Below are 629 nucleotides of genomic sequence, written 5' to 3'. Positions count from 1 at the left end.
GTGGCAAGGTTGTCGAAGAAAACGACATTGCCACTAGAAGAGGCCAACGCCTTTAAAGATCCAATGGATCGGAAGATCGAGTTGGGCCTAAGGAAGCAGCATTTAATTTCAGGGGCTTCCCTAAAAGCAGCGTCGGCAATGGCAGTAACTTCCAGAATAATAAGAGGCTGGTGTCAGCAATTAGAAGGGGATATTCTGGATGACCTCGCAAGTTCGGAGTTGTTAAAAATCGTACAAGATGTACAACTGGCAGTGGAGTTTGTTTGCGAAGCATCTATGGATGCGGTGAGGCTGGCAGCCAGAGCAGGGGCCGCAACAGCCGCAACAAGGAGGGCCCTCTGGTTAAAACCATGGGCAGCGGACGTACAGTCCAAGAATAAACTCCTGTCCATGCCGTTCCAAGGGGACTATTTGTTTGGTAAACAGTTGGACGAACTCGTGGCTAAAATTTCAGGGGGGAAGTCTGTCTGGCTCCCTCAGGATAAGGGAGGCAGAAGGGCGCCTCCAGCCAAGTTCGGAAGATTTCAGCCCCAAGACTATAGAGCATGGGTCCTCAAACTGCGGCCCTCAAGATGTTGTGAAACTACAAATCCCAGCATGCCTTGCCACAGTTTAACACTCCCTTACAG

Source organism: Crinia signifera, unplaced genomic scaffold (assembly GCF_055691185.1).
Source record: "Crinia signifera unplaced genomic scaffold, ASM5569118v1 HAP2_SCAFFOLD_140, whole genome shotgun sequence".
Taxonomy (NCBI): domain Eukaryota; kingdom Metazoa; phylum Chordata; class Amphibia; order Anura; family Myobatrachidae; genus Crinia; species Crinia signifera.
Note: the sequence above shows the minus strand (reverse complement) of the source record.